The sequence below is a fragment of the Sorex fumeus genome, unplaced genomic scaffold, assembly GCF_029834395.1.
Source record: "Sorex fumeus unplaced genomic scaffold, SorFum_2.1 ptg000044l, whole genome shotgun sequence".
NCBI lineage: Eukaryota > Metazoa > Chordata > Mammalia > Eulipotyphla > Soricidae > Sorex > Sorex fumeus.
The window spans coordinates 54,444,785-54,460,103 of NW_026606101.1; the positions used below are offsets into that span (position 1 = coordinate 54,444,785).

At 35.3% G+C, this 15,319-nt stretch overlaps 1 protein-coding gene across 1 annotated transcript in view; it reads left to right on the forward strand.

Annotated features, from left to right (window-relative positions):
• Positions 1 to 15,319, forward strand: part of LPP (LIM domain containing preferred translocation partner in lipoma) — a 758,624-nt gene that overhangs the window by 181,895 nt on the left and 561,410 nt on the right. Inside the window, exon 4 of the mRNA XM_056121924.1 lies at positions 13,470 to 13,534. The gene's annotated coding sequence lies outside the window, so the exon portion shown is untranslated. The remainder of the gene's footprint in view (positions 1 to 13,469; positions 13,535 to 15,319) is intronic.

Below are 15,319 nucleotides of genomic sequence, written 5' to 3' on the forward strand. Positions count from 1 at the left end.
TGTGATATCATGTCCATAAAGGTGGGGAACCTGTGTGTTATCTCAACTTCCAGCATATAAAAGATGGCCTGGCACGGAAGAGGTACTAAGGAATGATTGTTCAGAGAATTTGTTTATATTTGAGTCACACTGGTTGTATTCAGGGATTTTGCCTGGCTTTGCGCTCAGGGATCAGTCCTGCTGGTCTCAGGCACCATATGTGGTACTAGGGCTACCCTGTGTTGGCCATTTGCAAGGCAAGAGCCAAACTAAGGTAACTCTCACCAACCCCCTGCACTATCTCGCTGGCCTCCCATTTAGGGAATGAATGGTTCCCAGAAGTCTGCATGAAGAGAAAGCAAGGACTTTACCCTGCTCCCCCCTCACCAATTGCGGATATATCCCAGCGAGAACATAACTATTGTTTTATCTTTATCTTTAAGAGAAAAGAGGAGCTATTGGAACAATTTGATTTAGGAGTTGCTGTAATAGACTTGGGTGCATTCACAGGTCTTGGTGATCTGGGCGTAAGGTTCTTATGTAGAGCCTTAATGAGAACAAGTCATTTCTAAAGCCCTAAGCCTGGCATTTGGAAATAAAGACCTTCCAACTTTTACATCCTTTTTGCGCATGCTGTTGATGTGCGTATGTGAACCTTTTTATTATTATGGACCCAGCGGCAGTAACCATGGTGAGTAGACCCATCACACAGCATTTTTCTGAGTCAGTTTAAAATGCTGACAATTAAATATACCGTACTCCTTTAAGCGATCCATCAGTCTCCCTTGTTGTCATGGTGACTGGAGTATATTTAGAAATGTGACAAGTACACTGAGTTCAATTGCACTTTTGCCAAAACATAGTTTTGCAGCTAAAATTGAATTTCCTGATTGAAGATCCAAGTGCTGTTAAGGGGCATGATCGTTTCTATACATTATTCTGGAAGCATAACGTATACCATTCTATTAAATCAGCAGTTAAAAGTATTATCCGGCTTGTAAGATATTGGCACTTGAAGTAGTTGTACTTAGAGTTTATGATATAAAGGTGGCATTATGTTTTTACATTTACAAATGAACTTGAGGACTGGGTATGTAGTTTAGCAGCTGAGAACTTTCCTTGTATATGTGAGGATTGCTTCAATCCACAGGACAGAAAAAAAGAAAAAGAAAGAAATTACATCTCATGATGTAATTAGTATAATGATTCTTTCCTTTATAAGGGAATTGTAGGCAAGTGCCCGTACATATATTCTCTAGATTATATTTTTAATCTAAAGAAAATGATCGTTTCTACTTGTAATATATTCTTAGCAATATGAGACCATACTTAGTACTTTTGGACTGATCTTGGTTTGACAGTCATCTTAATTTTTCATCAAATTCATTCCTTCTGGGTTCAAATGGAGTGGAAAAAAGAAACACATTATGTCTTTGCTTGAACAAAAGAAAGTCAGTCTTGTCTCTTGGCTAATCTGGAACTTGGTGTAAATCCTCACACTCCTGTTGTCCTTCTCTGTCATCACAGTGTCCAGGATGATTATGAGTAGGGACTGCTTGCTCATTTGACCACGGAAAATTTAGAAACTTACTCAGTGACTGGGTCATTCTTGTAAGCCTTCTTTCATTTCTGGCCAGAGGAGATTCTTTGCTCTTGAGGTGAGAAGTACTTCTGGATACTTTTGCCTCTCTCTTTTCATGAAGCTTAGTGCTTTGACAGTTGCGTTACATTTGAGTTTCTGAGAATATAGGAGTAAACTGCTTTATTTCTCCCATGTGCATTGCAAAAAGTTTTGGTAGGAGAACTTATAATAATGAGTATGATTTACTGAGATTTTATTATATTCTAGGTACTCTCTAGTAAGTTTTTAAATGGATCATTTCATTAAAGGTTCACAATATTGTGAAGTAGATCCATTGCCATTCTCATTTTACATGAAACATAAAGATTTTAGAGAGAATTTATACCTTGATTAAAATCTGGATGTGCATCCAGGTGGCCAAGTCATCAGTGACTGTCCCACAAAAAAGGCATAGATGAGTATTAAGTTTCTGGTGGCCTTCTCTAAATTGAAGTCATTCAGAAATTCTTGTGTTTCTGAGCACCTACTGAGTAGAACTACATAAGGGTAAACAGGTAGGATCTAGAAGTAGAGATGAACTATTCTATCTTGTAGAATCATTTATAACCAATTAGTTTGGTTCTGGATAGGAAAGGAGCATACCAAAATCTCATTTATTCAGGGGTTTGGCCTTAAGACATTTTAAAAATGTAAATGTGTTTTAAACTTATGTCATTTAAAGCTAATTACATTTTAGACCATTATAATATGTAATTTATATATAAAAATAAAAAAAATGTTTGTATGAAAATAACTAAATTGAAAAAAAAGTAACAAGGAGCCAGAGTGATAGTACAGGGGGTAGGGCGTTTGCCTTACATACAGCTGACCTGGATTTGATCACCAGCATCCCATATGATTCCCCAATCACTGCCAGGAAAATTCCTGAGTGCAGAGCCAGGAGTAACCTCTGAGTAGTGGAGTGCCTGGTGTGGCCACCTCCTCCTCCATTAGAAAAAGCCAAACCAAAAAAAAAAAAAGCCAAACAATAAAAAATGAAAGTAAAAAGAGATTAGGAAGAAACATGACAACTGAATTCTCACTTCTGCATCAGATTTTTGGGATACACATTTTGATTCAAGTTCATGTGGAAATACAGAAAGAATATTTATGATTTGAAACTCAAAATCATTCAAAACAGAAGGCAAAAGAAGTTTTTTGTAGATTTTCTTCTTTGATACTATACTAAAGCTTGACAAGTGGTTATTTTCCAAGGTCTGATTACCTACACACTGAAATCTGAAATAAATTTTGTAATATTTTGTTACTTTAAAATACATTAGTCTCAGATCACATTGATTTGATTTTCATCTTTGATTTTGTAAGTTGCATTGGCCATATGGAAAATATTGGTTATCACAACTATCTAGACTTATCTAGATCTTTTAAGTGTTGACATATCTCATTCTACAATGTAATAAAAGATAAGTTATCAGTATATCCATTGATTTCATCATGAAACTTATATATACAAGATATTACATATATAGTGCTTTGAGATTTTTTAAATAATTCACTTTAAAATTTATCTCATTGGCAGCAAAATACTTAGTTGTTTTCCTTGAAATGATACAATCTCTTGGTTTATTTTTCAGAAATTGTTTCAAACGTTTTGCAGAAAACAAAATTTTTTGACAAAACTAAGTATGAATGGATAAACTTTCTCAGTAAGTCTTTCAAGTAAGAATGGAACTCCATGAGAGACTGTTATTTCAGTCCTGATCACTTAATCACTTAATCACTTAACTTCCCGTTAGTCGTCGATTTGCTCGAGCGGGCGCCTGTAACGTCTCCATTTGTCCCTGTCGCGTGCTAGTGTAGCCCAATGGCATCTGTTCGCTCTGGGAACATGAAGGGCCTCAAACCGATCGTTCATGATCTTGACGAAGAAGTCCGACCATCTGGTAGGTGGGCGGCCACGCGGTCTTTTGACATCCCGTGGAATCCAGTCAGTAACAGCTCTAGTCCAGCGGTCGTCTTTAAATCTCATTAGGTGACCAGCCCATCTGATTTTCGACACCTTGGCAAATGAGACAGCGTCCCTGATCCTTGATCGTCGACGGATGTCAGAACTCCGGATTCTTTCTCTCATTTGAGTGAAACGTGATATTCCAAGCAGAGCTCTTTCTATTCTTCTTTGGGAGACCTGAATAGCGTGCTCATCTTGTTTGCATAGGGCCCAGGTCTCTGAGGCATATGTTAATGCAGGAAGAACAGTGGAATCAAAGAGATGTGCCTGGAGCCGGAGGTTCTTCATCCTCTTAGCTATTTCTTCGACGTTCTTGAAGGCGTTCCAAGCCGCTCTCTTCCTCCTGCGCAGCTCGGGTGCCAGGTCATTTGTCATGTTGACCTCTCGACCTAGGTACACATAGCCGTTGCATTCGGAGATGGTCGTTCCATTGAGAGCGAATGGGGCGTCAGGAACAAGGCAGTTTCTCATAAACATTGTCCTGATATCTTAATTCAATCATCTAAATGCGTTTCTTGGAGATAACCAGTGTAGTTCAGGTTTCACCAGAAGTGCTTTATGCCTACACTACACGCACTATTAAAACATATATATCTTCAAGGATTCAGATTTATCTATTCTGGTTTTTGGACCATATATCAGAGCTTTTGCCTGGTTCTCGCACTCAGGGATCACTCCTGGTAGGCCCAGGGATATATCACATGAGGAACAAGGGATGAAATCCAGTGCTGCCTTGTACAAGACAAATGCCTTCCCTGTTGTATTATCTCTTCAACTCCAAGGATTAAGATTTAATAAAATGTATAATTTTTGTTCTATTAAAGGCAGATTTAAGTGAAACTTGTAGTACATCTGTCCCCTTTCTTTATTGATATTACATGATGGTTTAAAGTTCAATGACTATCAGAGAATTTAATGCCACTGACTTCATTCTTTTAAGATGACAGCAGTTGTTTTTTAACCCACTCTTGCTTTTGGACCCTTGGCACAATTGTCTACTTAATAGAAAAGGCTCATCTCATCTTAGTAGTACGAACTTGCAGCCTCTGAACAGATCTAGAGTACCTTTTATGTATTTGTGCACATTGAAAGTTACTGTTCGAACTGTATCTTTTCATTGTAAGGAATAGGAGACTGAAAGAGACCTGTCTAAGACAGCTGACTCCAGTAGTATTAGTGTTGGGTGCAGAGCCTAGTGGGTACTGCATTTCTCTTTTTTCCTTTTGATTTCCTGACTCAGTTTCAGGAACTTCAAAGCAGATATTTCTCCTCGATGAACAACACAGACAGTGACAGTTCTGTGAATATGGCAATGCCATATATATTGGTATATTTTTGAGAACATGTGTGCATATATATATTGCATATTAATATGTTTTGCATGGGCTGGAGCAATAGCACAGTGGTAAGGCGCGCAGTCAGCCTGGCCAAGTCGGGTTCGATTCCTCTGCTCCTCTCAAAGAGCCTGGCAAGCTACTGAGAGTATCTCACCCGCACGGCAAAGCCTGACAAGCTACCCATGACGTATTCAATATGCCGAACACAGTAACAACAAGTCTCAAAATGGAGACATTACTGGGCCCGCTCAAGCAATATGTTTTGCATATTTCACCTACTCTGATTTACCCCTGAAACATTGCTTTTCTGCATTTCAGCAGGAGTTGCTGCTATGCTCTGTCTTTGGGAAGATTGAGACATGTTGAAGGAGTTGTTGATTGTTTTCTGCTTTAGAATTACAACTTTTTTGGCGGGCATATGTCAGTGAGTTTGTATTGAAGCAGCCACCTCTTTTTTCACCTAGATTCGTTAAGTCACAGGAAGGGAAATTACAAAACCATTATCATTTGTATGACTGTAAGAATTCTCAGTACTCCCTTCTGCCACTGCCCCAATTATCTACTAAATCTTCTCTCTGTCTCTAGCTCTTTTCCCCCCATGTGGGAGGGAGATTGTCCAACAATAATTACTCTTAACTTAGCTTTTGCTTTTATTAATATTTTATGTGATCTGTTTTATTCAAGAAAAACTGTTTCGTCTGTGATATAGCAATGGAGAATGCTGGAAAAAAGCAACAGAAACTAGACCCAGAAATTGCCTTCTCCTGCTAATATTGTTTTAGAGTGGTTTGGGGCAGGTTGGGGGGGGGCAGAGTTTGGAGTGAGAAAGGTGGCACTGTATGAAACTGAGTCAATCTGATCAACTGTGAAAGTAGGTTTGTAGGCTCTCAGATTTATTGTTTTCTCAATTTTAAATGTTAAATGTTCTTTCATGTGATCTCATTTTTTCCTACTTCTCATCCCATTTGGGTTGCTTTCCTGCACCTGTGACTATGGTGAGTTAAACTTTGTTTGCTAACATTATTTTGATTTTTTCCTACATGTGTCTTGACTACCCAGAACACCATGATCTAATTTGAACTTGGACTTGTGAATTACCTTTTTCAGCTCTTTAATAACTTTATTTGCTTTGCAAAATTAGATGCTTTCTGTCATCACCTACCTACAAACAAGTTAGTAGGTACATTTTTTTTAAAAAAGTTTTTATTTCTGTCTTAAGCTCCTGGTTATAGTGTAGCCTAGCTATCTATAATATTCACATATTAGTTTAGCAGCTGTTTGTTTTAACTCTTAAGGTGTATTTTCTGCCTCATTACACTTCAGGTACATGACTACATCTTGTGTTTATGACATTACAGAGGCTCTGTGGATGTGTTGAATAATTGTTATTATTTGGGTTTTCTTCTTCGAAGGTAATTCTCCCTATTGCTATCTAGAGATATAGGGTGTGGTTTATCTCTTAAGAGTAGGCAATTAAATCACAGAACTACAATGGCCTATCTCTCATTGTATACTTCCTGTCCTGCAAGGATGTCACATGTGGCCTCCCTGACATTTGATCTTTTAGCCTTGACCTGAACACTTCCAATTCTTTGTGAAGCAATTTATTTTACCAATTTAGCAATTTATTTATTTGGATTTCTTTGTGTTTAAAGTTCCCATTTGCATAGCTCTGAAACTGAGTTTTCTACATTTCAAACCAAATAATTTAAACATTTTATACTTTGCAAAAGTATAATATGACATCTATGTGGCAAGTTCAACTATTTTCTCTTTCAGTATTTTTTCTCTTTCTTTCCTTCTTTTTGTTTTCTATCTATATCCCAGGTCTTTATTAAGGTTCTAATGCTTATATGCTTGCTTCCTTATTTCCATATTACTTTCTATATTTCTATCATGTAATCTGGCTCTTGTGATCTTATGCAATTCCACATTTTTCCTGCTTTTTCAAGTTAAATCAGTTTTTATTGAGGTATTATAGTTTACAATAGTATTGCCATATTGTCTAATTGTATGTTTTCTAGTTACAACTTAATTATACCATACTTAGTACTGGAGTGTCAAAATTCCTTCAAAGTTGCCCCCATGAACCTTCATTTGTGTGTACTTCTTTATGGTATACTGGGGAAATGTGCATTTGTGGATACAAAGATGGGATGTGAATTTTATTACATAATTGCTAAGTTCTAAACCTTTTGCTTTACTCAAATGAAATTTTTAATTTTTTTTGGAGGGATCACACTTGGTAATGGCTTCCTCAGGTCTCTGTGTTCAGGGGTATTTTCTGGCTATGCACAGGGAACCATGGTGATCAGACAGAATAAGCTGCATGCCAAACAAGTGCCTTACCCACTGTACTCTTTCTTGGCCCACTGGTTTTGTAATCTTTAACATAGAACTTAACATGATTTATTTTATAAAAATTGTGTTTTGCTACATGAATTTTCTCAGCATTTTACATTCATTATTGTTTACTTCTCTAATGGATTAATGATGATCCAATCATTTCAGATCCTTTAGCTTCTCACTGAGTCATAGAATCATTTGGACAATATGTTTTTAAAATTAGATTTTGAATAACTAATGCTTAGTAAGCATGTTTTATATAATATTTATTAACTAAGTGGCATAAGAGTCACATAGAATATTTGTTTCATCTGTTCATGCATTTCTTTAAATAGTTTCTTGGGAAACTGCTAAGTGCCAGATTCTGGATTTAGGTTGTGTGGTCAACAAACTGAATTTTACACAATCTCTTCAAGACACAAAATCAAGTGAAAGTGATGAAACAAAGTGGTATTCTTAATAATGTTGATAGGCTACTAGAATCTTGAAAAGATTACTTTTCCAAGCCTTCTTGAGTTAGGAAAAGCTTCAGAGAAATAGATATGTTTCAAGATTAAATAGGGGCTCAGAATCCAATGCAAAGATAAGGTTTATGTATGATTATAAAGTCAGTGTCTACATTCCCTATGTTACCCCCAATCCAGGCCCTTATTCAAGTGTGCTTGCCTGCACTGTTTTGTATTCTTCATTTTTAGTTTTGGGCACTTAAAACCTCCAGAGTAGTTCAAATAAAGGGCTGATTAAAGTATAGACTCACTTTCAAAACCTTATTACACTATAAATACTATTTCTATATTTCTAAGTAGAAACTTCTAAGTTTCTACTTAGAAATATAGAAATAACATAGAGACATACAAATAGTCTTAATGGTAGTACATATTAAAAAGTTTTTTTTCTAAACATCATTCTAAGTATTTCTTTCAGAACAGCTTAGTATATATGGATTTTTGAAGTATCTTATGGACTATTATTGACAGATATTAACACAAGACTTAACACTGAATTTTGAAGAATTTGCCAACAGCTTTCTCTTTATTTTTTCTAAAGTGATAATGCTATATTTTCTGATTTTATTTGCATCAGAAACCAAGTCTTATCATAACTAAGAAACAATCCCTCTACTGTTCTGTGACTCAGCTTTGTCACTTGTGACTTGTTCAATGAGCCTATTACTATTATTACTAGTAGTAATAGCAATTTCTATTCAGTGGAATGAGATGAAGATAAAAATCATTATTGGTTTGTATCAGTTTAATATCATATTCTCAATATTATTTTCATAAAAGGCATAACTTTTGAGTGAGTAGATACTTAGTTAAAGTGAGCTCAGCTTAATGAATTACTTTTATACATTTTTCCAAACTTTCTGAGGTAGCTGTATATCTTAAACTTTTCCATTGATTCCAAAATGATTGCTGGTAAGTACTGTATGTTTAATAAGGACTTTGTTTGCATGTTTTTAAATGTTCATTTTCTTTAAAGACTAGTGGCACAAATTTGCAAGCTAATTTTACTCTTTTTTGCTTAGAATTCCTAAAGCCTCTCTTTTAATTTCTAGATTATAAGTTCCATTGATAGAACCTTTATAAATATCACATTAAGAAGTTGAGCATTACCGTTAGGCCACAGCAATTTACTTAAAAAAATCTGATTAATTTCAACACAATCAGCCAGGATGTCAGAAGATCTCAGTGCTTCTGAAAGATGCTGACAGGTGAGGAAATTAAAATCAGGGAGGGAAGCAATTAAATGCTGGCAAACATTACTTTAATGAGACAACCAAATCATTCATAAACCTTGGAATATGTTGTATTCTTGATAAGTATTTTAATGTAGAGGATGTAAGAATGCATTTAAATACATTCTTTATGGCCAGAGAGATAGTACAGTGGGTAGGACATTTGGTTTGCATATAGCTGACCCAGAGTCGATCCCTGGCACCCCACGAGGTCCCCCCGAGCCTGCAAGGAAGTATTCATGAACACAGAGCCAGGAGTAAGCCTGGGTACTGTCTGATTTGACCTATAAACTAAAAACAAATCTTCATGTGGAATTTAATGATGGGTATTTTCATGTTTTCCATCTAATTCCTTTGGCTTTGTCTGATAATCCCATGCTTTTTGAGATAGACTTCATAATCATGTTTAGTATCATGATGTTTAATTTACAAGTCTGACTGACGATAAGTGTTTCTCTTACTGCTCCCTCTACCACTACATAGAACTAAGCTGTTCCAATCTAGATGTAATGATTTTCTTTGAAGATCCGTGCTCAAGACTTGTAAAAAGGAATAGATTTATAATAGATTTATATTTCATACTGAGGATCAAACTTTAAAATTCTGCAATTTGCTTTGTGGCAAAGTCTTCACCCTGACAAGCCTTTGGGGACCTGAAGTCAATAAAACAAAGGCTTTGCTGTAAAGAACTTTGTGGCAAAGAGCAAAGGAAAAATCTGAAAAGTTCGCAGTCTGAGCTGTTCTTGTCATGTTTATGAGCTGCTTGAAGAAAAGGCTGAGATAGCAACCTCACTGCATCACCCATTTAGAAGGGTATCTCTTACAATAGGAGGTCCAAATCATCTTTAGTCCTTTTATCTTTTTCCACACAAATAACTGGTTGAGTTGACTTGTAAAATTCACAGATCACTTTGAAGTTGTGAATAAAGCTTCTCTTTTATCACTAAACAGGAATGTTATCAACTAACCTTATTGTTAACTGAAAATATTAGAAATGGGCTAGATGTCGTTTTTCCTAAAATATACTAATGTGTTTTCTTCCATGTATTTAACTTACCTATGTAGACTGAGCTGTAACCTGGGACAAACAGGCCAGACACTCACAGAATTCTGGTGACTCTTCCCCCTGGGCTGGGATCTTCAGGAATAGGGCTAAAAGGTTACTCATCGTTGACTTAGAGAAAGTTTTGACAAACTGCCATATCTGTACTATAATATTTATACAATATCAAATATTGAAATGTATATTTACTTTGCTGTTAGTAATTCTGATGCCTGTGGTTGGAAATTTTGTGATGTGAAGATAGTCAGTGTAGACCTATGTAGCTTAAATTCTTTACTGGATTCAGAGATCAAGTCAATGATACTCTGGGTCTCTATTTTCTTCATTTCCTGAGTCTTTCAAGTCTTTTTTTTTTAAAAAAAAAATTTAACACTTTAACAGATTTTTTTCCATCCCTTTCACTATTGTTCTTTATTTCCTTCTATTTTTCAACATATGTGGTATAAATGATCAATGATTACTAATCAATTACTGACTGTCTATTCCCACTAGTTAGGATCAGCTTATTGCAATTAAGTTTTGGTATCCTGCTTTTGCACAGTTTCTTATTAATCAGTTGAAGTTTTATAAGTTACAGGGTGATTATAAATATGCAGTTTTCTTTCTTTCTTTGAAATATTCTGGAGTGAGAACATTTTTCCTGAGAAAGGATGGGTGCTTTGCAAAGGATTATGCCAGCTTCTTGATAAACAGTCATCAGATACTAAAAGTCATCCAAGGTTAACTGATTTTATTATAGACTCTAGAATATGATTGTTTCTTTTCAGTTTTTCCAGATGTCTTTCTGGGTCTAGCAGTTTTGTGTTGCTTTGGGAAATACTCAAAAGTTACTGCGGACACAGGGCAATCATTCAGATTATGAAGAGGGGTGGTGAACTTCTTTCATAGAAGGCTTGAGTTTTTCTATTGCTGAAGTTGAGACTTTGATAAAGGATTTAAGGTGATTTTTTTTTTATTCTGTGACGTATTTTGAATATTTAAGAGTGTTGTAACTCTGAGATGTCCTGAGACAAAGCCAAGTATTCTGCGTCGCTCTGTCTTGAGCATTACTTTTGCTGTTTTTTCATGTTGTGTCATAACCTGCTGAGGTCATACAGGTGAAGCAGAATCAAATCTTAAATGTACTTTGACCTTTGACAGTCTTATGTTATTTCCTCATTTTTTCTTTCCTACCAAAGAGCCACTTCAAAGGAGGAGATTGTCTAGATGGAGAAAAGTTCCTGGGGTATTGAGATACAGGGCAAATTTTTAAAAACACTGAATCATTGATCTGCAATACTGTTAATGATGCAGTGTCATGCATATGACTTTCCATGCCACACTCTCCACTAGAGTGACTGTTTCTCTCTCTGACACTCCCAGATGAAGTCTTCTCTCCACCACTTTCCTCAGTTTTGTAAACCAGCTCTCAAGTCCTGTTGTCTTTGCCAATCTATTTGTTGTTTCCATAATATATTTATTTATATCTCATCTATGAGAGATGCCATTCTGTATCTGCATCTCTCTTTCTGATTGACTTTCTTCAGCATGATATATGTCAACTCCATCCACATAGTGCTCAATTTCATGATTTTGTTTTTTCTTAGAGTGGTGTCGTATTCCTTTGTGTATATGCACCATAGTTTCTTTATCAAGTCATCTGTTTGTGTACACTTGGGTTATTTCTAGATCTTGTCAACTGTTAATAGAGCCTAAATGTCTTTGCTGAAATAGTGTTTCCTGGCCTATGGGTAGAGGATAAGAAGTAGGATTATTGGGTAATATGGAAGTTCAATTTTTAGGTTTTTTTTTTAAGCGTACAAGGGTAACTTTTTATCTGCTCCACATGAGCCACGGAATAATTGAAATTTGGTTTGCATATAAGTAAATTTAGGGAAATAATGTTGCACTGGATTTATCATAATGATGACTTGATATATATGTCATGTACTACCTTTCAAATTATAAATAATATTCAAATATGACTAATGTTTTGATTTTTGTGGCATCTGACAAGAATTTCTTGCAGATAGTCTTTATCAACTGTATTCTTGTCTTAATCTAATTTGAGTCCTATGGGAAAATGGGTTATTTTAATAAAATTTTCTAGAGGCTTTATACTTCTCAATAAATTTATTCACTGTATTAAGAAATTTTCTGGTTCTTCTTTTGTTCGAAGCACTCTCTCTCTGAATCTGAGATGTGAATATAAGCACAGATTTTTACATTTTAATTAATTAATTACTTTTGGATTGGGGGCCACACCTGATGGTGCTCAGGGCTTACTCCTGGCTTTGCGCTCAGGGCAGACTTGGGGGACCATATGGGGTGCCAGTGATATAACCTGATTTAGCTTTATACAAGACAGACAAACTTTTTAAAATGACATTTAATGTACCTATAGGACTTTCAAATTTAAAGCACTATTTCTTACTTTTTTTAAGCCAAATGACTTTTATTCATCTATTTTTTTAAATTTTATGACTTCGTCTTTGGGAACAGAAGCTGTTTCCACTACTTGGTTAAACCATGTGGGATTGATACAAGTGAAAATAGTGGTCTTTTACAACTAATGGCATGAATAAATACATATTAAATTCAGAGATATTTTATTTTATTAGTGCTCATAGAATCTAAATGTGGACTCAAAGGAAAATTTGTTATTAGTTATATAACATTTCTGTTTTTCTCCTCTCTCTCTCTGTGTATATGTGTGTGTGTATATGTATATACATATATATGTATATATATATATATATATATACTGTCTATAGATCTGAAATAATGGGAAATCTAGAAAAAGTTTAACTGAGACTTAGGCTACAAAGTAATTATAATCTTAATTTACATAAAAAAGAAATTGATGCTTAAAGTTTGAGTTATCTAAGGCCATTGGTAAGAGGAGGCAAGTCTGATAGCTCTATTTATTTAGATCAAAGATTAGTTTTCTTTTATTGCTCCATCTTATACCAAGTCTAGTGGATAAAATTGATTAATTTTTTTCATCCTGCTTTTTTCATGCTAATACCCCAGAAAAATAGAAAAGTTCAAGGGTCTAAATTCACATACTGTCATGAATTGTACTTTTTATCTCTGGACAAGTTTTTCTGAACTTCACTTTGCGTTATTTGCAATATAAGGAAAACAGTACCAATTTTTACCTGATATTTGTGAAACTAACAATGAAAGAGCTGTTCATTCCTGCTCAGTCTTTCTCTTTCTCTCTGTAAACACTGTTTTTTTACCTACAAGGAAGAATCATTTCATCTTACTTCCTCATGCCTTTTTACTGGGCCTTTGTAGGGTAGAAGGTTTTATGAATATTAAAATATTTTTTAAACAAAAAACAACTCTCTATATACATACATGTATTTATGATTTTTAATGGATGAATGCAATTTAGTACTTAAGAGTGATATTTTCCATTTGATTTGCAGATACCTAGAATTACAGTTTGCTGAATCTCTCCTGCACTGACCACCCCAGGAGCTTGCTGTCTGAGGTAGGAAATCTGCATCTTCATGTGATGACACAGACTTTTAACGCATAATGTTGAATGTTGATTTTATGTCCAAGTGAAGAAAACTAAGGGACTTCATGAGGGGGAAAAAATCTCTGAAAAATAGTCAAGACAGGGCATTGACCTTACTTTTTGTCTTTTGATCCATTTTCCAGTTCATTTCTGAGTCCTTAATGTTACCTTAAACACAAACTCAGGGCAATCTAGAAAATTCTTATTTAATGAATATTTTTGTATAAAGAATGTTAAAAAACATTTTTCTGACCCTTGATTAAGTGTGGTTTCACTATATTCTACCTCTAGGATTTCTTTTTCTGAAAGAGGTCAGCTATGCTAGTCATTATCTCTTTGTTGCCCCACAAACTCTCGAAGATGCATAATCTAGGATTATGACAAAAAAATTCTTAAGAATATAGAAAATGAGTTTCAACCTTTCAAACCTCAGGACCCATAATAACTGCACGCCAACTTCAAGGGGTAGGTTTTGATCAAAATATGACATTTATCTTGAGTTTGTCAAGAAAATGGAGACCAGTAACATTAAAACAAAAAGCAACAACAAATGAAAACACGGTAGTTGAAATATGTGAAGGATTTTTATTTCCTCTTGCGACTAACAACTGATACCTTCATTTCTCAGCTAGCTCTTTTGCGTTATATGTCATATTTAGAAATCTTAGCCAATAAGCAGTGAAGTGGCTAATATAGTGTTCCAACGGAAGGTCTGTAGTGAAGCAACATTGTAGAAGAACTAATATTCAACTAATATTTTCAGAATTTCTTTGATATTTTTTTTCATGCTTTGGAGGCAAAATGTGACTTTGCTTGCAAAGATATTTGAAATAATTCGTTTGTTGTTATTTACATTAATATGGCTGTCAAAGCTAATATTCCCAGAGCACATTGAATAAGAATATTTTCTGTGCTTATATGAAGGGTTATATATGAATTTCATGTGAATGGGAAGTTCCTCTCTAAATTAGACATAGAAGTTAATGAAATGACTTTGATTCTATTCTCATTTCTATGAAAGAGATTTGTAAACAAGGGTAAAGGTAAAGGTAAAGGCCCTCCCGTTGATCGTCGATTTGCTCAAGCGGGCCCAGTAACGTCTCCATTGGAGACTTTGTTGTTACTGTGTTTGCATATCGAATACTCTCGGTAGCTTGCCGGGCTCTCCGAGAGGGGCGGAGGAATCGAACTCGGGTCGGCCATGTTGACCGCTTGGAAGGCAAACGCCCTACCACTGTGCCCAAAATACAGAAATGAATGACTTCTTCCTATATTTTTGTTCCTCTTTTGTCTATGAAATGCCCACAAAATATCAAAATTCCTTTCTAATGTAACCTATAATAATCAGAAAGGGAGGTTCTATAGATATAATACAGTTTCTGATAGCTGTTTAATATATAAAACTTATTCATTTACAATATATAGTTTTATGAGAATTCTGAAAATGCTAGTCAAAAATAAAATAAAACATTGTAAAAATACAATAAACTCCCTCAAAGAGCTTGTGTTAGATAGTGGTTGGGTAAGGCAATCACTCATGCTGCTTTGATCACCACTGTTGCATATGGTCCCCTGAGCCCTACCAGGAGTGAACCCTGAGCACAGAGCCTGGAATAATACTTGAGCACACCAAGTACCTTACTCACCATACTACCTCTCCAGCCCCTCCCCAAAGTGATTAACTATGCCCTTCTTCCTAACTAAAAATAATTTTAAAACTATGCAGAGGGGGTTAAGTAAACCAACAAAAGGTTA